This window comes from Malania oleifera, chromosome 9 (genome assembly GCF_029873635.1).
Source record: "Malania oleifera isolate guangnan ecotype guangnan chromosome 9, ASM2987363v1, whole genome shotgun sequence".
Taxonomy (NCBI): Eukaryota; Viridiplantae; Streptophyta; class Magnoliopsida; order Santalales; family Ximeniaceae; genus Malania; species Malania oleifera.
This window is the reverse complement of record NC_080425.1, coordinates 88,027,390-88,042,827: the sequence shown is the minus strand read 5'-3', so window position 1 is coordinate 88,042,827 and position 15,438 is coordinate 88,027,390.

Sequence of the window (15,438 nt, the reverse complement as noted above, 5' to 3'; positions counted from 1 at the left end):
TTTATTTTCCTTTTCCTTACCCAAACAAAATCTCTTGAGGCCACCTAGTTAGTTATGGAAGTTAGTATTTGTTTTTATTTTTTTAGATTTTCAAATAACTACAAAAAAATAGAAATATATATTTAAAATTTTTCAAATTTTATATAGAAGACGGAGAAAACAAAAGAAAGATGTTTTCTTTCCTTCTTATATACACTTAGAAGTAGAAAAAAAAATAAGCTGTTATTTTTTTTATAATTATTTGAAATTTTCTAAAAATAAAAATTATTTTTCATGGTGGAAAAAATGTTGAAATACGCTCTTATTAGTTTGTTAGGATAATTTACAAAACACTAGCTTCTGTTGAAACATCCTATGATTTATTTTGATGATTTCTAAAACACTACATTGCATTTTATCTTATTTGATTTTGTACACATGTGTTTTATTATTTGTCTAAAAAATCAATTTCGCATGAAAAGTATTTCAGGATGTATCTCTAAACACGTTTTCAGATACACCTATACAGGCGCCATCATCAAACGTTTCATCAGACATATTTATAAACGCATCAATAAATGCAATATCAAACGCGTCAATAAACGCATTTCCAATAGACTTCTTTTCTGATTGTTGTTTGAAATGCAGAAAATGAATTTATTTTTATTTGAATTTGAATTATGATAATTTATTAACTAAAAATATTTTTAAAGGATAATATCTATTGTATTTCGTTACTATTGTCTAGGCTAACACTAAACACAACAAGAAAGTTGGAACATGAAGAAAATCCTAATTTTCCTAGCCTTTGTTTCGAGGCATTTCTCCTCATTTTAAGCCATTTTGACTTTTTTTTTTCCCCTAGGTGATCCTAAAGGATCCAAAATACTTGGCCCCAATATCGTGAAATCTTGACTTTTGCTGAAGTAAATCAAGATAAAAGCCCGATTTCTGTATATATATAATAGGAATTTCTCCTTAATTTTAGTCAATTTGACCATTTCAGTTGATTCAAAAGGATTCAAAATGGTTAGAATCAGAATGGTACAGTCGCGACTTTCGCACATGAAAATCAAAATAAAAACACAAATTTAATGTTTTTCTGTTAATTTTTGACATTTGTTTGTTTGTTTTTTCAATTTTTGCGAGCGATCCAAAATGGCTCAGAATAGTTAAGAGTAGTACGAAAAGATTTTGAGCTTTTGCACGAAAATCTATGAAAATCTCTATTTTTTTATTATCAATTTGGATCAAAGATTTTTCTTGGAAAAAAGAAAAAGAAAGGAAAATAAGAAAAAAATTCATTTTGTCACTTTTCCTCCATAATCAAACATGAAAAGTGGAACTCTTCTTATTTTCCTTTCCTTTTTTAAATATTTTCCAAGTTCCAAACTCACAGCTAGGGTTTTCCCCTTTTTCTTGTTACTCGTAGAGTTCGTTTAGATCAAGAATTTTGTTTGCAAAAAGAAAAGTAAGAAAACAAGATTAAAATTCATTTTCTATTGTATTTTGCTTCTATATGAAATATTATTAAAAATGAAAGTTTATTTAAATACGATTAAAAATAGAAAAATTCAAATATGAATGATTTTTAAAATTAAAATTTTATTCATGGATTTGATACATTTTTTTTTTTATTTTCTTTCTCATTTTCTTAGAAAATCAAACATGAAAATGTGAATTCCTTAATATTTTTTCTTTTCCTTTCACTAGTATTTTCTGAGTTTTAAATGAAGCTTTAGCGTTTTTGGATTTTTCTAATTTTTTGGAATATTTTTCTTAGGCACCACTAGTGATTTCCTTAATTATGGTAAATTATTTTTTTGAAATATATATATATGAACTAATTAAAAAATAAAAAATAAAAATTAATTTGAGCGCGTGAGTTCTTGCGCCAGGGATGAAACGATGTTCTTTAGACGGTCAAAAGTCAGAAAATTTAGGATGCATGCACATGTAAGCGCGTGGAGCCCTAAGTTCCTTAAAAAAGTGCTATTTTCTTAACCCCCTTTAGTGCAAATTTTAATTTTTAACGAGTTTTTAATGATTTTAAGAAAAATAATAATAATAACAAAACCACATTATTTTGTAAGGACTAAACTGCACTTAAAAAATAAATTGATCAAAATGACGTCGACTTGAATTTTTATTTTTGTTTCTTCGTTTTTCTTCTCCCCTCGTTCTAATAGCAATGCGAAAGTGTGTCATTGACTGGATTTCAACCATAAAACCGGCCGAGTGCTCCTTTGTGTGCTCGTGAAGCCCTGCCCCCTTCTCTCTTGCATGATTTCCACCAAAACTTTATTGCCAAGGATTTTGTGTTTTCGATTTTGGTTTCTACCCTACTTAGGATAGGTGGTCCTAGAACTCTTTAGCACAATTTGATTAGGGACTTTCAATCCAATTTAAGTCGTCAACCGAAGCATAGACATGTTGTTTGTGTGTTTTCTAGTATGAGGCTTTATACTGTTTTCTAATAATAAATTTTCAAGTAGTTATCTCTGGGAAATGATTGTAGGTTAAGGTGAATCAAATCACTAGATCTCGTGTTCTTATTTGTGTGATTTAATTATTTGCTTGGGGTGTTTGTTTTTATATATCGTATGTATTTATTACACCTAAAGAAAGGGAGGGTGAATTGGGGATGAAAATTTTAATGAACTTTCAATATATCTTTAGGTGTAATAAATACAAATGATATATAAAAAGCAAACATCCCAAGCAAATAAATAAACAAACCCCATCTTCCATAACTAGCCCTACTGCTTTGTTCTTAGGGTGCTTCACATTTCCCTCCTGCCCATGTCACCGACCTTTGTGGCATCCTGCATATGACACCTCAGCCCTTAAACAAAGAATCCTCAACAACAATCAAAGCAAAATAATTGATAGAAAATGATGACAATTGAAATGTAAGCTTCAATGACATTTTAAAAATTGCTTACACAATTAGTAGACAAGATCACAATAAATTAACCACTGTACAATTCTAGTTTTCATGTCCGCTCCTAGTGCAAGTAAACTGAACCTCCAATCCATAATTTTGAAAGGGGGAGTATTTATGTAGTGAAATAAAAAAAAAAAATCAATTCTACTAGCCCAAGTATAACCATATATAAAAATTGGAATTTGTTTAGATGCATGAACTATGTTAAGCATTACATTCAATGCACAGAAAAATTTTAGCGATAAGGTTCTGTAGCCATGTTTTTTTTTTTTTTTTCATTTCACTTTATTCTTTTATAATGGTATTCAAAAGCCTAATGTGTTTCAGAAGTATACAGATACACATATAGATAAGTCATGTAATGATAAGTGTCAATCATTTTAACACACACGTGGCTAAACAAACAACTTACAATTGACAGTTATAAATTGGATCTGGGATGACAAGTCATCAATTAGTTGCAAGTGATAGGTGGTAGATTTTTGTTAAGCTTCTTGGGTTAGTTAGAAGATGTGTGTTGTATATAATGTTGGTTGTTTGTTAAAGTCATAAAATGATTAGTTTTCCTGGCAATAAAAAGATCAGGAAGAGAGATTGGAAGCTGTAAACACCAAGGGCAGAGTTCTTCTTGAAACTATAGAGAAGTTGTGACTGTGAGGTGGTATTATTGTAATCTTAAGACTGATTGGATTCATCAATAAAGGTTCTTCCATCTGGTTCTCACCATGGATGTAGATCACACTAGTTGAACAACGTAAATTTGTGTTTTCTTCCTTTAATTCTTTCAAACAGTTAGTTCTCTTTCTTTGTTGATTCAATCCTGCAAGTTTTACTTCAGTTTGGTATTAGTTCTAGTTTTACATAAAAGAATTGAGTTTCTTACAATTGGTATCAGAGCTTAATCACGATGGGGATAACCAAATATGATGTAGAGAAGTTCAAGGGGAAAAATGACTTCGGTTTGTGGAGGCTAAAGATGCGGGCTTTGTTGGTGCAACAGGGTCTTCAGGATGCTTTTCTTGGTGAAAAGAACATGCCCAGTTCTTTGTCTGACAAGGAGAAGTCCGACATATTACGAAAGGCTCAAAGTGCCATCATACTTTCTTTTGGTGATAAAGTACTGAGAGAAGTAGCTAAAGAGAAGTCAGCAGCAGCACTTTGGCTCAAGCTTGAAAGCATGTACATGACAAAGTCCTTGGCCACTCAACTATACAAGAAAACCTAGCTCTACATGTAGTGATCCTAAAATATATATATAGACATAATGTAACACTCTGGCCTTGATGACGGCCCCAAAGGGTTAGTATACATACATATCCTGTACAAATCCTGAAACATACACAACTACCTGCCCTAAATAGGGACATACGGGTAATTAATAATGATCTGTACTCATATATATTACGGAAAACATAAACATTCATATGAATTCTAATAGACATACCAGAGTATATAAATGTTCCTTACATATATTCAACCAGATGTAAAACATAAACCATATTACGTTCCCAAAAACTAACCAAGCTAACAACCCAGTACTTATTACAAAAGCTTACGTTAACTAACAATAGTACTTCGCTCCAAAGGCCCTACTATCAACTAAAACTAACGCCCTGCAGGACTTGAAACAAATGTTGTATATTCAGGGTGAGACACTTCTCAGTAAAGTGGAAGATATTACATCAGTGTGTGACTGTACAGTTATATTCTTGTTTGAAAAAAAAAAAAAACAATTACATATATTGCACATTCTCAATACTGAAATATATATATATATACATATAAATTCCTAATAATGTATAACATAGCATCATTACAAGTGAGAGTTCCTAAGGTTAGGGTAGGGTACAGGCTCATACATTGTACGATCCCTCTGCTTGGTACTCAAACCTATGATTCTGCCCAGTAAAGCTTTTAAAACATGTATATGCATATTTAGAACACTTTCCAACTCAAAACTATCATAACTATGCCAGTAACTCCCCATGGCAAGGGTTGTGCGATAAGAAAACACTGATCGAGCCCTGTACGTACAGGCATCGTCAGGCATCATAACATACTACAGTCCAACTTGGCCATCATCACCCTGATCCCTTTTGACTAGTGGTCCTTCTTACCAAGCCTACTACTAGGTACCCACACTGAACAATAATTACGTGTGGTTGCACTATACCTCGGTTTTGGCAACGGTACCAAACCTACATAATATAAGCTTCTTAAGGCTTCATATACTATTGAGACAAGCTGCGGTCCCAATATCATATATATATAATTTACATTAAAACATAATAACTTGTGCAATTCAAGTATTTTCACAATCTCATTCATGCATACTTTCATTCAAACTGTGGTAAAAATCGACTCATAACCTTTCGGTTTTATCCTTTTTCTCATTCTTGACACGGTATCTAATCGGCACTTGTTTTCTAAAATTTCTGATAATCACTTGGAACCTTAGTCCCCATAGTTTATATACATACATCTCAAATCAGTATAAATTTAATTCATATCATATGTCACACTTATTTGGTCAATTATACATTTTATATAAACTGGTTCGTAAAATATCATTTTTGCCGCTATTAAGAGTTTTAAGCATCTCCTACTTTAATTTTAGTGCAAATAAAGTAGTTTAAGAAATTTGGAGATCATATGCCAAAAACCCCATTTTTGCCAAAACCGTAAAATCATGAAAACCGTGAGAATTGACATTTAAACCAGGTAAAACTTTGCAAATAAATAGTTAATAAGTACATATAAACATGAGCTACATATTATGTGGTTTCGTTTTTCTAAAAATACTGATGTAAACAAATCCCCTTATCGTTATCCCGAAATTGAAACACGAGCTTAATGATCCAAAACTACGACATGAACTCCTCAAAACCTAAAAACCGAAGAACAATACTTCAATATTATTCAATCTACTACAGATTTACCGAAATGAAAACGAATTCTAATCCTTACCTCGATTTTAGGAAAAATTTTGAAAATCTTCAAAATGATGATATGATCCGCTATAACTGTAGAGTTTCTCCTTTTGATCCGCACGAAAACCTCTAATCGTCGAAACGAACGATGAACGGCGAAGAATCGTAGAGAGAGAGAGAGAGAGAGAGAGAGAGAGAGAGAGAGAGAGAGAACTCGCTAGTTCTAGAGAGAGAAAGAGAGAGAGAGAGAGAGAGAGAGAGAGAGAGCTTTGGGGTTTTCTTACCCCTTAAGCAACCAAAAATGATATTTATAGAGCCTTTGACCGAGTCAAAATTGTCAATGAAGCGCGCCTTCGTCGACGAACCAGCTACTCTGTCACGCCCCGAACCCCAAAATGGGACCCAAGGGTGAAAATATAATCTAACCTGTCCCTATATATGATCAAACATCCAAAGATACATTACAATGGATGAGGGTCCGACCCCATGGGGTTCCTAGGCACCCTAAACACATCTAAACACAATCACATACATAGCGGAAAACGTCATTCTATATAATATATACAGTACCATACTAGAGTCTATACAAGAGCAGGACATGGCTCTATCAAAACGTACAAACTGGGTGCCCAAATACATCTCAAAATGGCAACCCAACAAAATACAGTCTTAGCACTTACCCAAGCGCTAAACGCAATACACCGGCCACTACGCTCCCCACACCAGGACGCTAGTTCTGGTTACTTGAAGGACCTGTAAAAATGTACGTACAGTAAGGGTGAGACACCTCTCAGTAAGGAAGAACATAGGTTATATCGGTGTGTGACATTTGAGTGTTATCATGATGCAACATACACGCAGTTGAATGCAATCCAGTACTAATTTACACAGTGCATACATGCACACACACCTATGATTAGAAAACCCGGTGTTGTCACACCCTTTGGCCCCAAGCCGGTCCGCGACATCCGGCGTTGGCCCGATTAACCTGCAAAGCACGGCGCCACCGGCACATGGTTAGTCCCCGATTCTCATGGTATCGTACCGGCACTAACTGGTGGATCCACACCCTTCAGCCTGATCTGCCGGTATAGGCTCACGCCCTCGGATATAGAGCCGGACTACGTGGTAGGCGATAAATACACACCCTCGGATATAGAGTCGGACACTCTCAGTAGCTAGAATCATTTCGGAACCCAGTTCCTACTAGCATTTCAACATATCACACACACATGCATGCTCATATAACCAAACAAACCACACTCATTTGGTAATCTAAATCATGGTTTTCCAAACAAATACAGTTTAAACAAGTCAAGGCATGGTCATCCCAATATCACAGTATAAATCACACATATACTCGGTTTTCAACAAAACTCGGGATGCAACCAGTTGCCCATTTTCCTAAAACTGTAATAATGAAAAACCCATATTTTTCCCCATTAAATTCCCCCAATTGAGTAGCCAAAACATACACAAGACCGTGAACCACAGTTCCACCTAGTGCGATTTCAAAAATAACCAATATAAACATAGTTCCCCTTACCTTTTCCCCGAAAGCAAATCTCAAACTCCAAGGCCCCTAAACAACGAACTGAGTTCCAAAACCTATAAATCACAATACAGAATATGTTCACAAGACCATTACCTACAAAACTACCGGATCAGAAATAAAAATCGAGTCTTACCTCAATTTTTTGCCAAATCCCAAAAATCTCCGAATCGAGAATCAGATTCGTACAAGTTGTAGAGAATCCTTCCACGATCCTCATGGTAACTTCAAATTTCCGATTCCATCAACGATCGACGAAGAAATCTAGAGAGAGAGAGAGAGTGTGTGTAGGGAGAGTTTTAGAGAGAGAGAAAGATATGTTTGAAGTTTCTTAATGAAGAAGTAATGAAATTTTCCTTTTATAGCCCTTTGACCCGGGCAAATTCGTCGACAAAATGGTGTTTTCGTTGACAAATCTTTCATTGACGTCATCGACGAATCGATGGCCTCGTCAACAAATTTTAGATCGCTAGTTTTTTCGAGACTCCTCGGCTTCTTCTCGTCAATGAGTCTCTAAAATTCGTCGACGAGAAGAACAAAGGCTTCGTCGACGAAATCTGGCTTTGTCAACGAAATCTGTCAAATTCCCAATTTGCCCCTCTCTTATTTATTTAAACCCATTTATCACGGTTTGGGTTCTTACAATCTCCCCTCCTTATAAAAATTTCGTCCTCGAAATTTGCCATCTCTCATTCATAAAGTCATATCCGAAATACATAAATACGATCTACCAACAAGAAACTAGCGACTACTACAGTGCAGTCGCATTATACACATACATATCCTCACTTATGGCAGAGGAATACCGTGGTTACATATACAACAGCCTCAAGAGTTCACAGCACACACACTCCCGACGACTAACCACCTATCCCAACCCATAGTAGGATCATGTACAAGTGCTCAAAAATAACTGTGGATACTTCCAGCATATTTCCGTTTCCAGTTCCCAAGAAGCTTCCTTAACCTCGTGGTTCCGCTACAATACCTTCACTAACGGTATCTCTTTGGTATGAAACTTTCGAACTTTACAGTCCAAAACCTAAACAGGTATCTCCTCATACGCTAAAGTATCCCCAATTTCCAACTCATCATAACTAATAACATGTGAAGGATCCAACACGTACCTTCTCAATATAGATACGTGAAACACATCATGGACCCTCGAAAGTGTTGGAGGTAATGCAACTCTGTAGGCTACCGAACCCACTTGCTCAAGTACTTCGAACGGTCCGATATACCTCAGGCTCAACTTGCCCTTCCTTCCAAATCTCATCACCCCTTTCATCGGAGCGATATGCAGAAATACCTTACCTCCCACTTCGAACTCTAACTCACGGCGGCGAACATCTGCGTAACTCTTCTGCCGACTCTGAGCTGATCTAATCCTCTTCCAGATCAAACCCACCTTCTCAGACGCCTGCTGCACAAGTTCAAATCCTAACACCTAACGTTCACCAACCTCCTCCCAACACAAAGGAGATCGACACCTCTGACCATACAAAGCCTCGAACGGTGCCATCCCGATACTAGACTAAAAGCTGTTGTTATAAGCGAACTCTATAAGTGGCATAAAATGTATCTAGCTACCACCAAACTCTAACACACAAGCTCGCAACATATCTTCCAAGATATGTATCGTCCTCTCCGACTGTACATCAATCTGGGGGTGAAACGCTATACTGAAAGTAATTTTCGTCCCTAATGCCTCCTATAAACTCGTCAAGAATCGAGAAGTAAACCTCGGATCTCGATCTGACACAATGGACATCGGTACTCTGTGCATTCTCACAATCTCATGCACATACAACTCTACTAACCTACTCAAAGGGGTAGCCAACTTTCATCGGTATAAAGTGAGCAGATTTCGTCAATCTATCCACGATCACCTAAATAGCATTCTGTCCGTGAAGCGCTGGTGAAAATCCGGTCACAAAATCCATGGAAATATGCTCCAATTTCCACACCAGAATAGGTAAAGGCTGCAATGGCCCTGCCAGCCTCTGATGTTTAGCTTTCACCTGCTGACACGTCAGACACTGCTCCACGAACTGAGCAATTTGCCTCTTCATACCAGACCACCAGAAGGTTTCGCACAAGTCCCGATACATCTTCGTACTACTAGGATGTATCGTATATAAAGAACGATGCGCTTCCTCCAGAATCGTCCTTCTGATCTCATCATTGTTTGTAACACATAGCCTGGTCCCAAACCTCAACACACCTCCCTCAGAGATGTTAAACTTTGTAACCAGTCCCTTCTGTACTTTTCCCTATCCTCGGCCGACTCTACATCACTAGCCTACGCGGCTTTTATATGCTCAAACAAGGTCGGTTGGACCACCAAACCAGTAAATTAAAGCCTAATGATCACTAACCACCAACTCTATACCTGAGCTTTCCAAATCTCGTCTGATGTGACATTGAGTTATAATCACAGATACAACCGTAAGCCCTAACTTCCGACTCAACGCATCAGCTACCACATTAGCCTTCCTCGGGTGATAACTGATCGTGCAATCATAGTCCTTAATCAATTCTAGCCACCACCTCTGCCTCATGTTCAACTTCTTCTGTGTGAAGAAATACTTGATGCTCTTATGGTCAGTGAAGATCTCACACTACACCCCGTATAGATAGTGTCCCCTGATCTTCAGTGCATATACCACAGCAGCCAATTCCAAATCATGCGTAGGGTAATTCTTCTCATACTCTGTCACGACCTACTCATTTTCCACACATTTTTTTTTTATAATAATATCATCATAAAATCAATACCACACATCTCACATTCCAGCTTAGCAAGTCACAATCCATCTGGACTCGTGGGTACCAGGGATACATCAGAATATACAGCAAAAGCCTAAGCAGCAGGAAACATACAATCATATATATATATATATATATATATATATATTTCATCATAACATGTATTACAACACCAGAGTTACTACAATTACTGTATCCCAGTATATACATCCCAAAAATCATATCTAGAGACATTTCCCACAAAATCTAATGGTCCCTACAAAAACTTACCCTTCGAAGAGGGCAAATAAACAACTCTAGATCAGCGGGGCTTTTCCCACTCTCTTATTAGGGGCTCCTGAAAAGTTTATAAGATTAAGGGGTGAGACACCTTTCAATAAAGGAAATAAACTAATACTAGTGTGTGACAACATGAGTATACCGTGTTCTACATATACCATATATATCATATTCAGTACTATTTATCAAATCTGGGAAAACATATGCATATCAAAACATGGCAGAACATACTACATTTTCATAAACATTTCTTATCACATATCATAATAATAATAACATAAAAACATCCCTGGTAGGTTAGCTGGCTGTTGTCATGTATTACCCCCACATGACTAGGTTGTGTGGCCTGAAGGTGGGACCTGACAATGGTTGGCCTACCATTGCCAAGTCAAACAGTAGTCTATAGGTTCGATGGGTCTGTCAGACCTGGTCCGTACACCAGGGACGATAACAGCACACTTCTTGAAAATAGCCACATCGACCATCCAATCTCACGCCACTACGTACAGCAGCGTTAACATAGATATCATGATTGCGAAGACCATTGACACATAACAACGGTACCGTGCAAGTGCTAGTCTAGATCAAGCCAACCAGGTTCTGATATCATATAACATATACTAAAATCATGATTCATAGATATCTCATATCATTTATTTTCACATCAATCATATCATTTTGCATATATACATGTATCATGAAAATCATCGGCCCGTATGCCGGTATTACACATTTTATCATAGCTCGGCTCGTACACCGACAAACATAGCACAACCCATACGCTGGCAAATCACATCCACATAACATGGCCCGTACACCGGCAAATCACATTCACATAGCACGGCCTATACGCCAGCAAATCATAGCACAACCTGTACACTGGCAAATCACAGTCACATAGCACGACCCGTATGCCGGCAAATCATAGCACAGCCCGTATGTTGGAAAATCACAGTCAGATAGCACGACCCGTACGCTGGCAAATCATATAAAAATCTCGGCCCATACGCCGGATTTCCATCATAAAAATCCATATCATCCACATTCCCAGAAAATAGTATTTCACAACATTTTTATACTCATGCCACACTGAACAAATTTTCCACGTATTCAATATATCATCATTTAAACAGTATTTTCCAAATATAAATCATATATATAAATATATTTATTTTTCTTGAAACCAGATGCTACATATATATTTATACATGCATTTTCTCAAAAAGAACTAGCTTAGTTTATCCCCTTACCTGATTCCTGCTAAACCCCTAAGAAAATCTTCCCTGCACCCGCAGTGTTCCCAACTCAACAACCTTGGAAACGAAAACTTCCAATATTAAACTTCAATATTTCTACATGCATAACATTTCTTATAACTACCGTTAAGTCAAATTCGGTTTAAAAAGTCTTACCTCAACTTAGGGATGATTTCCAATGTTCCCAATTCAACACCCTTGAAAATGAAAATTTTCAGTATTAAAGTTTAGTATTTTTATGCGTATATCACTTTCTTCAACTGTCAAAAATCCAAATATTGAGTATAAAGCCTTACCCTGGATTTGGGATGAAATCCAACTTCGTTTCCCTGACGATTCGCTCCGGCAGACTTGTAGAGAACTTTGCTAGGAGCGTTGTGGTGACTTCGGATTGTCGATCTGACGAAGATCTAGCCTGAAATCGACAAAAGAGAGAGAAAAAATCGAAGGGGAGAGAGAGAAATGATAAATTTCTTAATATTTAAGTAAAATCTGGATTTTCCCATATTTATAGAACAGGGGATTTCGTCGACGAGCTCGTCCTTCATCGACGAATTCTTATATGTTTCGTTGATGAACTTCAGTCCTTCATCGACGAAATTCAGTCGGCTCAAACCCCCCTCTCGGTATTTCTTCGTCTACGAGTCCCTGCATTCGTCGACGAATTTTCTTAAGTCTTCGTCGACGAAGTCAGCTGCTTCCTTTCGTTTCCAGTTTCCAGTTCCCTTTCTTTCTTATTTAAATTTCATTTTAAATTCAGGTCATTACATACTCTTTCAGTTACCGAGAAGCATACGCCACTACCTTACCCTACTGCATAAGCACACATCCCAGACCTTTCAGAGGCGCGTCGCTATAAATCACAAACCCACCATCCCCCGAAGGAATGGTCAACACTAGAGCAGTAACCAACCGGTGCTTCAACTCCTGAAAGCACTGCTCGCAATCACTGGTCCACTCAAACTGCACTCCTTTCCTGGTCAATCATGTCAAAGGTCTAGATAGTTTAGAGAAACCCTCTACGAACCGACGATAGTAACCCGCCAGTCCTAGAAAACTCCGAATCTCCTGCACATTCTTCGACCTTACCCAGTCGATCATAGCTTCAATCTTGCTAGGATCAACTGATATACCATCCCCAGTAACCAAATGGCCTAAGAACGCAATTTGATTCAACCAAAATTCACACTTCTTCAATTTAGCATACAACTTCTTCTCCCGCATAATTTGTAACACTAACCTCAAATGTTCCATGTGCTCTTCCGTACTCCTTGAGTATACCAGAATGTCATCAATGAACACCACCATGAACCAATCCAGGTACTCATGGAAAACCCTGTTCATCAGATCCATGAACACCGCCGGAGCATTCGTCAACCCAAACGGCATGACTAAAAACTCGTAGTGGCCATATCTGGTCCGGAAAGTAGTCTTCGCTACATCCTCCGCTCTAACCCTCACCTGATGATATCCTAACCGCAAATCGATCTTTGAAAATACCCGCGTGCCCTGCAGCTAGTCAAAGAGATCATTTATACGCGGTAAAGGATAGTGATTTTTCACAGTTACCTTGTTAATCTCACGGTAATCAATGCACATCCGCATCGACTCATCCTTCTTCTTTACAAACAATATCGGAGCTTCCTAGGGCGAAACACTAGGTTGAATGAATCCCCTGTCCTGTAATTCATGTAACTACTCCTTCAACTCCAAAGTTCTGTTGGATCCATCTAGTACGGAGCTTTAGAGATCGGTGCCTTACTGGGTACCAATTCTATTGCAAACTCCACCTCACGATCCGGAGGTAAATCGGGTCAATCATCTGGAAACACATTCAGGAATTTGCTAACTACCCGAATGTCCTTGAGTCTGAACTTATCCCGCGGTGATTCCTTCATACAAGCTAGGTACCCCTGACATCCGTCCAAGAGTAGCCTCCTCGCCTGTAGTGTTGACAGAATATGTGGTGCTGGACGCACACACAATCCCATGAATTCATACTCCTGGTCCCCACAAGGTTTGAAAACTACCACCTTCCTACGACAATCGATCACAAAATAACTGGAAAATAACCAATCCATCCCCAGAATGATATCGAAGCCCGACATGTCGTATACCATAAGATTAGCCGGTAACAGCTTTCCCTGAATTTCCACTGAGCAGTCTACCAACATCTTCCTACAAAAAGATACACTCCTAGATGGCATAGTAACGGATAACACTTCATTCATGTCTCGGGTCTCAACCCCACACCGTCCCACAAAATTCACAGACACAAAGGAATGGGTTGCACCCGAATCAAACAAGATAGAAGCTTTATTCGAAAGCAATAACAAGGTACTTGTCACCACGTTACCTGCATGCTCAGCGTCTACTGGAGTAAGAAAGTATACTCTGGCTGGAGCTGTATTTGTCTGAGCGGTTCCCCGAGGTATCTGGTTGCTCCCTTGGTTCCTACTGAATGCAGGGACATCTCGCTTCGGTGCTCGACAATCACGAGCCATGTGACCTGGCTAGCCACAGTTGTAGCAGTTACCTTCAAATAACCGGCACTCACCCTCGTGCCACCTATGGCACCTGGTACAACGATTATTAGTTTAACTCTCCTGAGAATCCTAGCGCTTGATATTCTAATGGTAGCCCGAGCCCTTGTTTCTTTTCTTCCACGATCCCTAACGAGATCTTGTCTGAGTACCAGAAGGTACTGTCCTCTTCCTCGATTCCTGATCTGCTTCGTCCTCTCGGATACCAGTCTCAATCACCGTGTCTTTATCCACAAACACCGAGAACTTGCGAATTTGAAGCATACCCACTAGTCTGCGAATATCCTTCCTCAAACCCTTCTCGAACCTCCGAGTCTTCTCATACTCACTCAAGATCAAACATGGTGCAAAGCGGGACAACTCTATATATCGAGCCGCATATCCATGCACTGTCATACTTACCTAAGTCAGCGTAGAAAACTCATCTGCCTTCGCATTAGGTACGGAAGCTGGGAAGTATCTGTTAAAGAACACCTCCTTGAAACGGCTCCACGTCATCTCCTCAGGACCACCTCTCTGCTTCTCCAGCAGATTCACTGCAGTCCACCGTTGACCCGCCTCCCCAAACAACTAGAAGGTGGCATAAAGAACTCGCTGCCTATTTGTGCAGTGTAGGACCTCCAAGATCCTCTTAGTCTTCTCCACCTAATCCTCTACTATCACCGGGTCAGGTCCTCTAGAGAAAGTTGGAGGGTGCATGCGTGTGAACTTCTCAATGGTGCACCCTGCAGTAGTAGGAAAGTGTTCGTGTCTCCTCACACTCCGCTTGATCTCCCGCAATACCTGCCTTGTCAAACCTCGAGGTACAGAAGGAGATTCATCACTCGCAGTCTCCTCGGAGCCACTTCCCAGGCCATTTTCCTCGGGCTCCATTCTGTAACACAATAGGAATCTATCAGTGTTCCTACAACACATACAGTTAACACAATGATCTACACTAATCGTGTTAACTACTCCCTGCCAAGTTTAGGTTTGTCCTATCACACCGACATGAAAGTCATCAATGATCTGCCCTGCTTTTACTGAAATCATCATCCTAGGAAAAATATGGAATACCGTCAACAAATCCCGGTCTAACAACTGAACAATCCTCAACCAACTCTACCCATATCCACATCCTATATTCTAGTATGTACTCACTACTAAGCCTAACCAAGTCTACAAGATCTAGTAACCTGGTTAG